General features: G+C 43.6%; 1 long non-coding RNA gene across 1 annotated transcript; it reads left to right on the top strand.

Annotated features, from left to right (window-relative positions):
- Positions 1–4,942: 4,942 nt before the first annotated feature.
- LOC128323658 (uncharacterized) lies at positions 4,943–14,593 on the top strand. Its single transcript, XR_008306414.1, has 3 exons — positions 4,943–5,714; positions 14,268–14,329; positions 14,462–14,593. It is a non-coding gene; the product is annotated as an uncharacterized LOC128323658 (long non-coding RNA).
- Positions 14,594–16,002: the final 1,409 nt, after the last annotated feature.

Genomic DNA, 16,002 nt, shown 5'->3' with positions numbered 1-16,002 from the left:
TTAGAATGGCCTCCGGACCAGTCCAGGCCCATCCCTAGCTGCTGTTTGCAACAGAATTTTGCCTATAACTTTGGACAGCTGCTGCCAATCTGGGTAGACAGTATTGAGCTAGATGGACCAATGGTCTAGGGATGTGTACAAAGTGTTTTGTGAACATCCTGGGGGGTGGGGGGTGGAAGAGTGAGTGCTTTATCAGCTTTGGCTGATACGTCAGCTAAGTCCATTTCTAGAGGTGAATGACCTTAAAGCAGTCGTACATATGCTGGTAATCTCCAGGTTTGACTACTATAATGATCTCTACATGGTGCTGCCTTTGTTCGTAGTCTGGAAACTACAATTGTTACAGAATGTGGCAGCCAGGTTGGTCTCTGGGACAACACGAAGGGACCACATAAAACCAGTTTTAAAAGAACTGCATTGGTTGCCAATATGTTTCCGGGTGAAATACAAAGTGCTGGTTATTACCTATAAAGCCTGGGTCCAGGCTTGGGTTCAGGCTATTTAAGAGAGTGCCTCCTTTGTCATAAACCCTGCCACCTGTTACGATCTTCTGAAGAGGTCTGGTTATGGTTGCCACCAGCTTGTTTGGTGGCGACCCAGGACCCAGCTTTCTCTGTGACTGAACCAGGGCTTTGGAATATGCTCCCTGCTGAAATAAGAGCATCTCCTTCTCTGTCTGTTTTCAGGAAGAAGCTTAAGACTCTCCTGTTTCCTCAGGCTTTTAAGGAGAATTAATTTTAATAATTTTAAAAAACTTGTTTTATTCTATTGTTTTTATTGTTTCGTGTATTTTAATCTGTGATTTTTAAATTTTTAAAATTTAAATATTTTTAAATATTTTAAAATCAGGTGGTATAAAATGATGATAAATAAATAAATAAATAAATACACAAATAAGAGGAAAGCAGGTCTTTCCTGCTCCTCCATGGTCTCTCTACCACCCCCTGCCAACCCACTAAAAGCCCCTCCGGCAGCTGCAGGGCTGCTCCCAGTGGCCCACGGGCAGGGGTGGCACAGAGATGGCTTCTGAGCATATGCAGGCACCATCTTGAGTGGTCAGCATGAGGTTGCTGACCACTCAAGATGGTGCCAACACATGCTCAGCCTCCATTTCCTTGCCGACCCCACCCAGAGGCTGCTGGAAGCAGCCCTACAGCTGCTGGCCAGGTGTTTAACCCCGACAGCACTGTGTTGGTGTGGCAGGGAGTGGCAGAGGGGCCATGTTGGAGCAGGTAAGACCTGCTTTCCTCTTCTTAAAATGCTTGTCCGCCCCTGCTGAAACGATTCAGTGGGGGAATCTTCAAGCGTTTCGGCGCTTTGAAAGAGAGGCGCCAAAATGCTTCGTGTACATCCTTTCAATGGTCTGACTTGGTATAAGGCAGCTTCCTATGTTCTTATGGGACAGAAAAAGACATTGGATCAGGGGCATACCTATAATGGACACAGAGGGGGAGACAAATGTCCCTGGGCCTTGGGGGAGGGCCCTTCTAGCTAGGTGATAGCTCACTCTTCCCCTTCCACGTTCTTGAATGCCTTGGAAGGTGGGGCCCCATCTTGCTGCTGAGCTACAGTCCTCAGTAGCAGCAGGGGTTGATCATAGCCCCCTCCCAACATTCCCTGGACATCTACAAATATTGGATGCTGCTCAATGCCAGAAATGCAGAACAGACTGTGCAGAGGTGTCTCATTTTTAAATAGTTGCCCAATACTCCAAGGAAGCTTTTCCCTGGGATGTGGATGTTGAAAAAGGATCCTTGCCTGTTACTGTGGTATTCGCTGCATTAATACTTCATGTTTGTGCCTCTTTAACCCTTCATAGTCTGAGACTTTCATATCTCAGAGAGTGCCTTTCCCTATACAAACCCCTTTGCTCATTAGGATTATCCAGAAGGGTATACCTTGTTCCATGCATCATCTTCAACAGTAGTGAAACCTGCTGTTGGGAGAGTAATGGCCTTTTCAGTAATGGCCCCAAGGCATTGGAACACCCCACCCCCACTGGCCTTGCAAAGACCCAGCAGTTTATCCCGTCTGTTGATTATTAAAGTAAAGGAAAGTGTGCCGTAAAGTCGATTTTAACTCCTGGTGCCCAAAGGGCCCTGTGGTTTTCTTTGGTAGAATACAGGAGGGGTTTACCATTGCCTTCTCCCACACAGTATGAGATGATGCCTTTCAGCATCTTCCTATATCACTGCTGCCCAATATAGTACCGGCGGGGATTCGAACTGGCAACCTTCTGCTTGTTAGTCAAGCATTTCTCTGCTGCATCACTTAAGGTGACTAGGAGGAGCAGACTGCGAGTGTGATGCTTTATCCTTTGCACATACCTTCAGTTAGGTAGCTTAGAACTGAGGTTTTAATAAATAGTAGTTTTTAAATTTGTTGTTGTAAGCTGATTCAAATTAAGGAAAAATGGGGGGGGGGATTTTAGTGAATAAATAAGAATTCCAGTCTTCCTGCTTCCCAAACAGTTCCAGGCTGAGAGCAATGGCATCTGATGCTTGAAAACGACAAGCATCAAACTCCGTAAAAAAAGAAGAAGGAAAAAATGTAATTTAAGCCATATGCTCTCTATCACGAGGATACATGCCCTTATTTCTTTTATGAAACAATAAAAAAACTCTGCAGTGAATAAATAGCACTTTTTATTCCTTCTTTATTATAATTTAACATTTTTATGAGATTGTCAAAGTTGGTAGTCAAATTGAGGTCTGTCTTTTGTGTCTAACTTAGTTAATTGGGAACAATTTTGCTACACTTCATTTAATTTTCCTTTACGACCAATTAAAAAAGACCTGAGTGGGGTGCCAACCTTTATGGAACTCATAATATTCCATCTCTTCATGCCTTGCCTCTTCTGACTACGTTTATCTTAAGGTTTATCTGAGATTATAGCCAGAAGAACAAACTGTTTATGATGGAAAATCCAATGTAATAAAATTTTAAAGCTGAAAATTTAAACAGAGGAAAAATGAACATATGGCTGAGCCTGAAGTCAAAGCCTATACAACAAAATGGAGTCATTACAGTGACCTCATCAATACAGACACACAAACACCCCTTTGAAAAGTGCTTCTGACGGTTGGGATTCCCTCTGGAGTGGGGCTCAATACAGGATGAAAGTCTGCACATGGAAAAGAAAATTGTCAATCCTTGTCCCTCCTTAAGAATCCCTCCCTCCATTTCCCTCCCCTGAGCAAAGAGACACTTTTTCGTCGTGATCCTCTTATATTTAACAGGGGGAGAGCAACTGACCCTGTCCAACCCCAGCACAGCATCCCTCCAGTGGCTGTGTTGCTGGTGTCTACCTTATGCTTCTTTTTAGACTGTGAGCCCTTTGGGGACAGGGAACCACCTTATTTATTCATCTGTGTAAGCTGCTTTGAGAACTTTGGTTGAAGAGCGGTATATAAATAGTAGTAGTAGTAGTAGTAGTAGTAGTAGTAGTGCTTCCCTCTCATACATGGCCATTGGTTATTTCCCAATTTTAGTTTTATTATCCCAGCTGCTTAACACCTGGGTGCTTTCAGAAAAGTCAGATCAATGCTGTCTGATTCCCATTAACTTGGCACTTAATTTGTCAGTTTGTTTTTAATTTTCATTTTGGTGACCTCTGGTTGACATAGTGTTTTCAGAAGCACACTCCAAAATAATGGTTCAGGAATAAGTCTCTCTCTCTCTCTGCAATGCAGACCATTCATTTGGCTTCTCTGAATTTCCCATTTCATCCTTCAATATTCCCTTTTCACCATGTCCATCTGCAGTTTTTGGATATATCTAAAGAAGTGTTTAGTACTTGTTTTTGTATCTTTTGACTGCCCTTGGGCAGGAGTGGCTCCAGGTTTCAGGGGATGTGATGTTCTGTAATTCTATCAGTATCATTTATTTACAGGTGGTATTTATATGTAGTTTAAAGGTTATGGATATGGAACTATGTAAACTGTTGTTTACATAAACTGTTGTTGCAATGTAAAGTAAGTATGTGCCGGAGGTAAAAGGTTGGCCACATTCACATGTAACGTGGAACCCGAGTTGCAGGGGCCAAAGGTTGTCAGGCGACCATTATATCCAAATGCGTGCAACTCTGATCCTGTTTATCAAGCGAACCAAGAAAAGGTTGTGCTCCGCGGACTCCAATTTGAACTCTCAGTTTGTAGTGAGTTTCGCTGCTCATAACTGGGCTTGGAGTCTTGGCGCATGATATCCGAGTGCAGCACTGGAGGCTGCATTTGCTCAAACCAGAGTTGAAGGAGGAAGCCCCTCCCTCTCTCTGGCTGTGGTTGTACAGGCTGTCCAAGTAAGAAGGAAGACCATAAAGCCAGCTCCCCCTCCTCTCTGAAGCCTCTCTGACTGCAGAAGGCCTGTTATCTGTTTCGTCCAAATGCAGACAGGAGAGCAGGATGGCGGGGGGAGTGGAACTACGGGTTCATTGGACCCACGGTTTCACATCATGTGCTAATGTGGCCGTTGTGTCAGAGCCATGAGACCATATGGGGCTTCAATTGCATGCATAGTAGAGAATCATGTAATTGTTGCGTTAGCCTTTTATAGCAGTTTGTGTAATCTTTAGGAGAATCCCTTAGAACAGGCCTGCTCAACTTCGGCCCTCTTGCAGATGTTGGCCTACAACTCCCATCATCCCTGGCTATTGGCCCCTGTGGCTGGGGCTTATGGGAGTTGTAGTCCAAAAACAGCTGGGGGGGCCTAAGTTGAGCAGGTCTGCCTTAGAATAAGCCATAGATCAATCAAGTATACCTGTATACGTGTGAGCAGAAATCACCTAGTCAAGCCTTATCAGAATCAGAGTCAAAAATCCAGGTGCCAGGGCTTGATTGACAGAGTCTTCTCTCAACCAGCCAATCCCATGGAAGCCACCCTGCCTTCAAACTCTGGTGTGAATCGCCATGAAGTGATTTCAGTACTCACCGGGACCTACTCACTCCAGTACTATGTTCCCTCTAAGGTGTGCGGCTGCGCGCCCGCGCACAATATTATGTCCCACGCTCAGTCACTTCAAGCAGTCTCCCTCTGATGGCGGCATAAAGTGCCCACCCCTGCCGCCGCAATAGCTCTTGCCGCCAGAGCTTAAAATGCCGGAGCGGTGTTTTTCACCGCCCACTACATCTAGCATTTCCTTCACTGACTCATGACTCCTGGGGGTGGAGCGGGGAGTCAGAGCCAACAGAAACGGCTGGCCCGTCCTCGCCTGCCTTCCGGCCTCCACTTGCGACCAGGCAGGATGTTACATGCAGCCTGTCACATGTTTGTTGGGGTTTTTTGCTAGGCCAGAGGCCTGGGCAGTTTCAGCCAGTTGCATTGGGGGACTCTGGTGGTGGCCCTCAGAGACGCGGCAGGAAGGCATCAGGAGTTGCTCTGCAGCAGGGCGGCAGTTTGTGTGAGCGGCGGAGGGTAGCGGTGTCACAGAGGGGCCTACCCCCAGCATACTTGATTACTCTTGGGACCTCCTCGGTGCTGAGGGGGCTTTATCCTGGCATTTCTGGGTGACCTGCCATCCAAGGCCCCAATGTTTTTGCCTGTGGGCGGGAGCTCTTCTCCCCGCTCATGTATGCAGCTGGGTGTTTCTCACTCTGCAGTGAGCAGCATTTGAAATGTTATTACACAAGCTGCTGCTCCCTTCTGCAAGCGCCCGAGTTAGTAAAAAGAGAAGTTCATTTCAGGCAGCGCCACTGACAGAAAAGCAAGGCACACAGAGGGTAAGTGTGCATTTGAGGGGAAGTGGGCTTTGGAAGGCACAAGGGAGAGGATGTGTTGTGCCTGGAGGCCTGATGGGGGAAGGATTATCAACTTTCTTTGTGGACAGAGAATCTGGGCCTTGGGTAGAATCTACCATGGGTAGAATCTACCACAGAAACAGAGGTGAGCTGGTCTTGTGATAGCAAGCAAGCAGGTAACGCTGCCTGGGAGATACTCCTGCCTGTAACCTTGGAGAAGCTGCTGCCAGTCTGTGGTGGACAATACTGAGCTAGATGGCCATGCACATGTACGCACACTGCCTTGATACTGCCAGCCAGAAAAAAACTCATTCCACTCACTGATGAAAAAAAGTAGAAGGAATACTGCTCCAGTACTCACCAGGAAGGTCTCAATTTAGGTAGAAAAACCACCATCCTTTCATCTAATGGATCAAGAACCAACACTCTCTGATCTGCAATAATGTATTCCCTGGGATGTCATCTCCCTTTGAACCATCAATTGTCTCGGCAAAATCCTGCCTCCTTACATGTAAGTTATTTCATACTTTGGGATAAATACATTCATTTAAAGCTAGCTGGGACTCTTGACTGTTTGGGTTGACACCTAAGGAGATCGCTAAGATGCTCATGACAAAGATCAAAGGGGTTTGAGTGACAGGGAGGCTGCAGTAGTCATGATGGGACCCTTGCAGGTCAGTTGAGAAACCTGTTTAAAATGGCAGAGAGGGAAAAACTGTTAGGCAGAGGGAAAGCAGGTAGGAGGGAGATGTGGCTGGTGGTTATCTGCTAAGAAGGTGTTGAGAGGGTATGTGTGGAGGCTTGTAAGATAAGACTGGGCAAAAAAGAGATTTCAGATGGAGAGGCAGAGGAAGGTCTGCTCTCTATAGGAAAGCCCAAATCTCTGTTCAGGGGAAGACTCGGGAGTCCATTGCCTCTGTAACAAAATATCCAAGCAAGGCATCCTAACCCTAAAAGGAGAAAAGTCACCTCGGAGTAATCTTAACATCTCAAAAACATCATCACTGCTATAAGCTCTAAGTTAAATTTGAAACCTGAAACCACTGCGCTTATAAGAGTTACATTATAAAACCTGTTGGATTAGGACCGGGAAGACCCGGGTTCAAATCTCCATTCAACCATGAAACTCACTTGGTGACTCTGGACCAGTCATGTATCTACCAGCCTAACCTACCTCACAGGTTTTCTGTGAAGATAAAAATAAGCTTGTATACCGCTCTGAGCTGAGCTCCTCGGAGGAAGAGTGAGATATAAATGTAATAGATAGATAGATAGATAGATAAGAACTTGGTCAACACCAACTGAACAAGCTGTAGTACAATAAAAGCAGTTATTTAAATGTTACCAAGGTGCAAGAATCAGTTTTCATTCCTCCCTCATGTTCCCCAGGAGTGTCACACTACACTACAGAGCAACATAAGAGAGGGAAAAGAATAATAATAAGAAAAAAGCTATAGCCTGATTCAGACATTATGCTGTACAGTTGTACTGAGTCTGTACATTCTTACATGTGTTTGTGTGAATAACTGTACCTGCACTCATTTTAAAACTGAACCTGGATACAGGCCCTTCAAATGCATGATACAGATAGGAAGTGCACTTCTGAACATACGTTCACGTAACAGGTAAGGTGACCTTCACAGGGTGTGTGTGGCAAACTGCAGGGGCGCACAACACAAATGCCTTGGTGGGCCGGAACCTACCACAACATGGTATTAGAACATAACAACAGCCCTGCTGGATCAGGCCCAAGGCCCATCTAGTCCAGCATCCTGTTTCGCAGTGGTCCACCAGATGCCACTGGAAGCCTACAGGCAGGAGTTGAGGGCATGCCCTCCCTCCTGCTGTTACTCCCCTGCAACTGGTACTCAGATGCATCCTGCCTTTGAGGCTGGAGGTGGCCTATAGCTCTCCGACTAGTAGCTGTTGGTAGACTTATCCTCCATGAAGTTATCCAAACCCCTCTTAAAGCCATCCAGGTTGTTGGCCATCACCACATCTTGTGGCAGAGAATTCCACAAATTGATTATGCATTGTGTTGAAAAGTACCTCTGTTTGCTGGTCTTAAATTTCCTGCCAATCCATTTCATGGGATGACCCCTGGTTCTAGTGTTATGAGAGAGGGAGAATAATTTCTCTCTCTCCACTTTCTCCACACCATGCATGACCTTATAGACATCTATCATGTCTCCCGCAGTTGTCTTTTTTTCTAAACTAAAAAGCCCCAGGTGCAAAGGTCAATTTTCAGCACATTACATTAAATTTTATAAACATATTAATGAAAGCAGTTATTAGTTACATGTGCATCTTCTACTCTTGTTAAGGAACCCACAATTTCAACTAAGGAAAGTGGTCAGAAAACAGGACCTGCCCAAGCTCAGTCAGTGGGGCACCTACCTGGAGATGCCAGGGACTGGACTTGGTACCTTCCACATGTAAAGCAGATGCTCTACCACTGAGCTATGGCCCATTCCAGAGGCGTAACTATAGGGGGGCAGGGGGGGCACGTGCCCCGGGCGCCATCTTTTCTGGTCACGTGGGGGGCGCCGCCACAACCAAAATTTTTAAAAAATTTTAAAATTTTTTTGTTAATACAAATGTTTCCTGCTCAGTGCAGCAGTGCTGCAGCAGTCAAGGGAGCGCATCGATGCCCCCTCCCCCATGAGCAGTCCCTTCCGCGCTGCCCGCACACACACCCCATTGCTTTGCTGGCGCCTGGCAGCCAGTCAGTGGCCTGGCTTGGCAGCGGCGGCGGGAGCTTGTGAGGAAAAACCTACGTATAATGTAGTATGTTGGGGGGGCGGCGGTGGGGGGCGGTGGGGGGGGGGTGCCATTTCAGTGCTTGCCCCGGGCGCCGTTTTCCCTAGTTACGCCTCTGGCCCATTCCATAGGTTAAGCACCTATCCGCAAAGTTCCTGGTAAACCGGGGCAGCCTTTCTGTATGGACAAGTGTGCATACATAGGCTCCTTAAAGTAAAAGTAAAGTGTGCCGTCAAACAGTGACAGCCCATGAACACGCCTCGGGGGGTGGGGGGTGTCAGCTTTAAGAGTAAAGTAATTTGGTACTCACCTCCGCTGCCGCAGCACCTGAATGCTATTCAGAGCTGCAACGTGCTGCCCAGCAGCCCCAATGGCGGGGAAGAACCTCCACCACTCTCCTGGCCGCTGGTGGGGGCTCGGCTCCATGGAAGCCAAGTGAGTGGTGGAGGTGCTTCCCCCGCCATAGGGGCTGCTGGGCGGCATGTTGCAGCTCCAAAGAGCGTTCAGGAGTTGCGGTGGCAGAGGTCAGTCCCAAATTACTTTATTATTAAAGCTGCCTCCCGCCGCACCCGCGGAGGCGCGTTCACAGGCTGCCGCTGCCGTCAAGTCGATTTCGACTCCTGGCACCCACAGAGCCCTGTGGTTTTCTTAGGTAGAATACAGGAGGGATTTACCATTGCCTCCTCCTGCTCAGTATGAGATGATGCCTTTCAGCATCTTCCTGTATCGGTGCTGCCCGATATCGTACCAGCGGGGATTCAAACCGGCAACCTTCTGCTTGTTAGTCAGAAGGTTGCCGGTTTAAGTGCTGCGCCACTTAAGGTGGCTGCTATAGGCTCTCTCCAGGTGTTTAAACCAACAATTTCCTTTCGGCATGTGTAAACTTGGCACTGAACTACAGCTTCCCCTTGTATGTTTGTTGCATTCATGTTGAATGTTTGGTTGAAAGGGGCTAATATTCAGAGGGCATAATATAATATGGGTTGAATATTAGCCTCTCTACTGTGAAAAGTTTCACCTGCTGGTTGTTGCATGTCTGATTGCTGTTAAAGGCACAATAGCAGGCTAGGCCAATTTTGTGGCCAGTTGTTGACCCTATGCCTGATTCTTTCAGCAATTTCTCTCACACTGACATGTATGCGAGTAATTAATTGGCTGTATTAAAATGAATTTTCACCTAGTTAGTCTTTTAAATGGTTCTAATTAACATCTCTGATTACCATGCCCATAAGCCATGAGATGAACAAAGCAATATTACTCATGAAAATTGGGAAGAAATATGGTAACACATGTTAATACACTTGGGTCCAATTTTCATCTTGTGCTGGAGGCCCCTTAGGCTGTGAAATGACATAGAGGGGTTATCTACCTTATCTACATGCTTCCAAAAAGCTTTTGACAAAGTTTTACAGCAAATCTCTTGAGTAAACACAGCAGTCATCCAGCCCTGTGGGATCAGGCTGAAGGCCTATGTAATCCAGCATTCTGTTCCATACACTGGTACACCAGATAGGGGTGTGCACAAACCAGAACTCACGGTTCAGTTAGAATTTGAATCAAATTCAAACTAAAACTGATTGCCAAGAAATTTAGGACTGACAAAAGGAAGTACTTTTTCACATAAATACTTTTCCACACAACTTATGGAATTCTCTGCCACAAGATGTGGTGACAGCCAACAGTCCAGTTGGCATTAAGAGGGGTTTAGATAAAATCATGGAGAACAGGTCTGTCAATGGCTACTAGTCTGACGGCTATAGGCCACCTCCAGCCTCAGAGGCAAGACGCCTCTAAATACCAGTTGCAGGGGAGTAGCAGTAGGAGAGAGGGCATGTGCTCAACTCTTGCCGGTGGGCTTCCCAGAGGCATCTGGTGGGCCATTGTGTGAAGCAGAATGCTGGACTGGATGGGTTTTGGATCTGATCTAACAGGGTTTTTCTGATATGTTCCAATATCTCCTTACAATGGTTCTGGCAGTTATAAGCAGCTGGGTTTGACCTTAGAAGTGATACCAAAGTAATCAAACTTTTCTTTCCTAATCTTCCTCCCAGCTCTTTCCTTAACCCCAGCCCAATATTCCTTCTTATGTCTAACCCTTCATATCTTAACCAACTATTTTCCTTGTCAGCCCTTCTATCAGAGGTGTAACAAGCTCTGAAGGGGCCTGTTTGAAAGAACTGAACATGGGCCCCATCCACTGTTCTCTCTAAGGCGTGCCCATGTGCACGTACTCACACATTTTCTGATGTCCGTTTAGTTAATTTTAGATCCTGCTCAGGTTGAATCAAGAAGGTCTCACTCTGAATATATGGGTACACACACTGCCTTGATACTGCCACCCAGAACAAAACTTATTCCGCACACAGATGAAAAAAAGTAGAGAGAACACTGGTCCCATCAGATAATTTCCCCATAGGGATCAATGGGAAACTCAAAAAGTTTAATAATTCTAAAAATTATCAACACTGTCTCCAAACTAGAACTACAAGGATAAGACTGATCTAAAACATGTGAATATTTCTAGTGTAGATACAGTAGGTGTCCACAAGCTACATCAATCCCCAGTGCAGAAGGATGGCACTGCCCCACCCCCATCTCTGCAGGTGGTAATTATGACATCAACTGTGGTTTCTCTGTCAAGATATGCTCATTGTCTCCACAGGGATGTGGAGGATGCAGTAGAGGAAGCACCATCTCACAGGGGCAGCTTGGTTCTCCTCCTCCTTTTCCAGTAGTAGACGGGATACTCATGGAAAAGTACAAGGCCCGAAAGTAGGGGAAAAGGAGTATAAACTTAGAGCCTTTGCGGATGATGTGGTGTTTTTTTCTAGAAAATCCATTAGAGAAGATTGGAAGGCTCTTGGAAAAAACAGAACAATTTGGCCAATTGGCTGGGTTTTATATAAATAAGAGTAAAACGAAGGTGTTGACAAAAAATATGGACCAGAAATCCAATGATAGACTTTATGAAATAAACGAATTGAAAGTGGGGAAGAAAATTAAATACTTGGGTGTCTGGTTGACAAACAAAAATTCTTCGTTGTTTTCAAATAATTATATCAAAATATGGAATACAGTAAAAATTGATTTGCAAAGATGGACTAGAATGAACTTATCGTTAATGGGAAGAATTTCAGTTGTGAAGATGAATGTTCTACCTAAAATGTTGTTTCTTTTCCAGACTATTCCTATAATTAATACGTTAACCTGTTTCAAGCAATGGCAAAAGGACATAACCAAATTTGTTTGGCAAGGGAAAAGGCCAAGAATTAAATTTAAAAATTTAACTGATGCTAAAGAAAGAGGAGGTCTTACCCTGCCGGATTTAAGGTTGTATTTTGATGCTGCTTGTTTGATGTGGTTAAAAGGATTGATAACATTAAGAAATCCCAGAATACTTGATCTGGAAGGATTTGATAGAAGGTTTGGATGGCATTAATATCTGTGGTACGATAGAAGTAAAGTGCATAAAGACTTTCTCAATCACTATGTAAGAAGGAGTCTAATGGGAGTGTGGGTAAAATACAAAAAAATGTCTGGAATCTAAAACTCCATTATGGGTATCCCCGATTGAAGTTCTGGCACGTAAAGAGATAAATATGCAATCTGAATGGGGTACCTATAGGCACTTGTTATGTTTTCAAGGGGGGCTGTAAATTAAAAAACCTAATCGAAGTACAAAATTTGGTTAGTAACTGGTTTCAGTATCATCAGCTAAACAAAATTTACAAGAAGGATCTTAAAGTTGGATTTGAGGATCAAATGTCGAGATTCGAGAAGGAATTGTGTGAAAATGATGAAAAATTAGTCTCTAAGATGTATAAGTTGTTGCTTTTGGAGGAGACAAGAGACGAAGCGGTTAAAACGACTATGATAAAATGGGCTCAAGATGTGGGTCATAATATAGATATGGCAACTTGGGGAAAATAATGGAGAAATGATTTAAAGTTCACTGCATGTTATACTTTAAAAGAAAATTATTATAAGATGATGTACAGGTGGTATTTGACACTGAAAAAATTAGCATTAATCTATAAAAATGTTCCAAAGAAATGTTGGAAATGTGGAAAACGTGAAGGAAGCTTTTTTCATATGTGGTGGTCATGCGGGAAGGCAAAGGCCTTTTGGGACATGATATATAATTAGTTGAAGAAATATTTTTAAATGACATTTCCTAAGAGGCCAGAATCCTTCCTGCTGGGAATAACGCAAGGAGAGTTCTCCAGAAGAAAATTAACATTTTTTTATGTATGCAACCATGGCGGCTAGAATACTATATGCGCAGAAAGGGAAAGATAATAAAATGCCCTCAAAAGAAGATTGGTTGATAAAATTTTTGGAATACGCTGAGATGGCAAAACTTACAGCACTCATAAAGGATGAAAACTTGGAATGTTTCAAGGAAGATTGGGAGCCATTCTTACTTTACTTAAAGAACTATTTTTCCAATATGGACCTTTCAGCAGGGTTTGAAATGTAGTAACAACAGCAGGTTGGGTAGGGTAAAATTGAGTTTGCAATGTGGAGTATATGTGTTTTGAATGATTATAGCAATGGTAGATTTGTATAACTAATACGAACCGTGCAGACTGGTAAGCAGGAAGTCAATATTTACTTAATTAAATGTAATTGGACTGTGAAGATATTGTAAAAACCAATAAAATTTTAAAATGGAAAAAAAAGAGGAAAAGTAGTTGTGCTCCTTTTAAATATGTGAATGAGTGGTAAGGCTGCTAGGTAAGAAGTATAGGAACATAGGAAGCTGCCATATACTGAGTCAGACCATTGGTCTATCTAGCTCAGTATTGTCTTCACAGACTGGCAGCAGCTTCTACAAGGTTGCAGGCAGGAATCTCTCTCAGCCCTATCTTGGAGAAGCCAGGGAGGGAACTTGGAACTTTCTGCTCTTCCCAGAGCAGCTTCACCCCCTGAGGGGAATATCTTACAGTGCTCACACTTCTAGTTTCCCTTTCATGTGCAACCATGGCAGAAACTGCTTAGCTAAGGGGACAAGTCATGCTTGCTACCACAAGACCAGTTCTTCTTTCCAGAACAGAAGTATCTCATTTCTAGAACAGAAGTATCTTTCTGTTCTAGAATAGGAATTCATAGTGGCTGGAGGCAGTTTGAAACCAAGCAAACCAGCGATTAAGGCAAGAATTTCAACCTTTCTAAATGCCGTTCTTTCACTTCCTTTCTTTGCTTGTCTCTATAAATAACTTTTACTAAGGCCTAATTCTAGAGACAGTGTGTGGGGGGGAGAGATAATATGTTGCCTGGAGAGTTTTCCTCACCCTGCTAATAGACCAACTTGAATAGGAAACTACAGCAAATGGAAAACAATAAGACAACTTTCATTTTGGAAATCATCTGGAAATATTTTTTTTAAGATCCCATCAAGTTTAAGAAAATTAATTCCTAACAAAAATTGTGATGCAAGGTAAGGAGTAGTGCAAGCCAATGTACATAATTTGGTCCACTATTTCAGAAAAAGGGAAATGAAAAACTTCAGATATTAATATAACCAACACAGAGGTAAGTGCTTTGTTGGAAGGAGGAGGAGGAGGAGAAGAAGAAGAAGAAGGAAGGAGAGGGAGAAGTAGTAGTAGTAGTAGTAATTTGGTTTCTTTCCTAGAGAATAAGAGGCAACACCATCACAATAGCCTTTATTAACAGGAAATGGCTGTGCTTGAAATACATGGTTTTCAATCAGTTTAAGAAAGCAACACACTCATAACAAAAAGTCCAATGCTGTATATTGTTGCACTGTTTCAGGAGAGAGGAAGTGTAAAAGATAACAGATAGTCACCACCAACATGGAGGTAAATCCTTAAGAGGTAAGTCCTTTCTTGCCAAAGAAAATGGCTATTCGGTTTCTTTTCCCCACACACTGGCCTTTTAAAACCCACCACAGAATATATCTATTGTGGTCAAACATTGATCTGACCATTTTGATTACTGATTTGCAGATTGAAAGGCAATTTTCAAGGAACTGCCATCTATCTATTCTCTCTCAAAACAAAGAGACACTTCTCCAAGGTAGGTAAAATTACACCTTTGTCTTGCATGGGAACAAACCTGGGTGGAGAAGTGGATGGAAGACACTCTTTATTTGCAGGAAATGAGTTGACTTAAAAAGCATAAAGCAGTTTATGGTTTCCCAGAAGCTTAAGAAACCAACAAAGTCTGGTAGGAGGCAAGGGACATCAAACTAATTGCTTTGTTTTAGGACATGTGAACATGGAAACAGATCCTTGAAAAGTACATCCTTTACTGCTAATGGAAGTGGCTGCTTGGCTCCATTTCTAGCCCACTGGCCTTTTCAGAGCAATCACTGAAGACCTCTCTCATGGTTAAATATTGAACTGGTTGTGTTCATTACTATTTTGCAGATCGAAAGACAATTTATAAGGAATTGCAATATATCCATTCTCTCATGAGAGAAAGAGATACTTCTCAAAGTGAGTGAAAGGGGCACCTTTGACTTGCAAATGTACAGAGCTGTATGGAGAACTGGACAAGGGGAAAGTCTCTATTTGCAGGAAATGGCTTGGCTTGAAAAGTGTAAAGCGATTCATAGTTCCCCCCAAGCTCAAGCAAGCAACAAACATATAACAAAAAGTCTGGCATGAGGTAAGGAATACCAAAATTGTTGCTTTGCTTCAGGAAGAAGGAACCAGAGGCGTATCTATGGTGGGGCAGGCAGGGTACGTGCCCGGGCGCCACTTGAAGGGCGGTGCCATTTCTTAATTTTTTTAAAAAATTTTTTAAAATGACCACCAAAAACAAAATGGCCACCGTGCATGCTCAAATGGCCTCTGTGAGGCCCTAGGCCATGCCAGGCCTTGCAGAGGCCATTTGAGCATGCATGGTGGCCATTTTGTTTTCAGCGGCCATTTTCTTTTTTTAAAAAAATATTTTTTTTAAATGGCCACCACACATGCTCAAATGGTCCCTGTGAGGCCCCAGAGAACAGTGGGGGGCAACCTTTGAAGACCCCCCCCATGGCCTTTAGGAAGAAATTTTACCTACAGGTAAAAATTTTTTTGTTAAAAAATGTAATATAATATAAGTCACTGTACACACATTCAGATTGGCACTATGTACAGAGAATCAGGGCTTGTGAATACTGAGCTGAAGCTTATGAGCTAGGGTTGTATTCATTTGCTTTTATTTTGCTTCTTGTGATAAGTGAGTTAAATGTGATGCCTTAATAATATGGCTATTAATGGTGAGTTTGTCTTTGAATCAGTGTGAAATCCTTAGTATTAAGGCCCACTGGGAGTTTCTTGCTCTCTTTCTCTCATGTTAACTGTCTTTCTGAAAGACTAGAATATATTCCAAGCTGTGACACAGTTTACTCTGCATATCCTTTAATTATTTTCAGAGTATCTGGGAAAAGTCAAATCCTCCACTTATTTTTAAAACTTATGTAATAATGATGCTACAATGCATAGTAGAGAATTAGACAGGGACTTCTGTTTAGTTTTCCAAGTACACCTCCACATAA

The sequence above is a fragment of the Hemicordylus capensis genome, chromosome 4, assembly GCF_027244095.1.
Source record: "Hemicordylus capensis ecotype Gifberg chromosome 4, rHemCap1.1.pri, whole genome shotgun sequence".
NCBI lineage: Eukaryota > Metazoa > Chordata > Lepidosauria > Squamata > Cordylidae > Hemicordylus > Hemicordylus capensis.
The sequence above is the reverse complement of the archived record's forward strand: the minus strand, read 5'-3'. Positions and strand labels throughout refer to the sequence as shown.